Raw genomic sequence first — 379 nt, forward strand, 5'->3', positions numbered from 1 at the left:
TCTTAATAGCAAACCACTGGTTTTAAAGGAAATAGCTTAAGGAGAAGGGGTAGGAATGGGGGAGGATTTGAAAATGTCAGCAAATGCACAACTGATGATTATAACTCTGAATGTGAATGGGATGAACTCGCTCATAAAACGGAAGCAAATAGCAGAGTGGATTAGAAACCAAAATCCCACCATATGTTGTCTACAAGAAACACATATGAGGCGGGTGGACATACACAAGTTTAAGGTTCAGGGTTTGAGCAAAATCTTTTGGGCGTCAAATGAGAAAAAGAAGGCAGGAGTGGCTATTATGATTTCTGACAAAGCCAAAGTAAAAATAGATATGATTAAAAAAGACAGGGAAGGTCATTACATCCTGATTAAAGGCAGT

This window comes from Gracilinanus agilis, chromosome 4 (assembly GCF_016433145.1).
Source record: "Gracilinanus agilis isolate LMUSP501 chromosome 4, AgileGrace, whole genome shotgun sequence".
In the NCBI taxonomy this organism is placed as follows: domain Eukaryota; kingdom Metazoa; phylum Chordata; class Mammalia; order Didelphimorphia; family Didelphidae; genus Gracilinanus; species Gracilinanus agilis.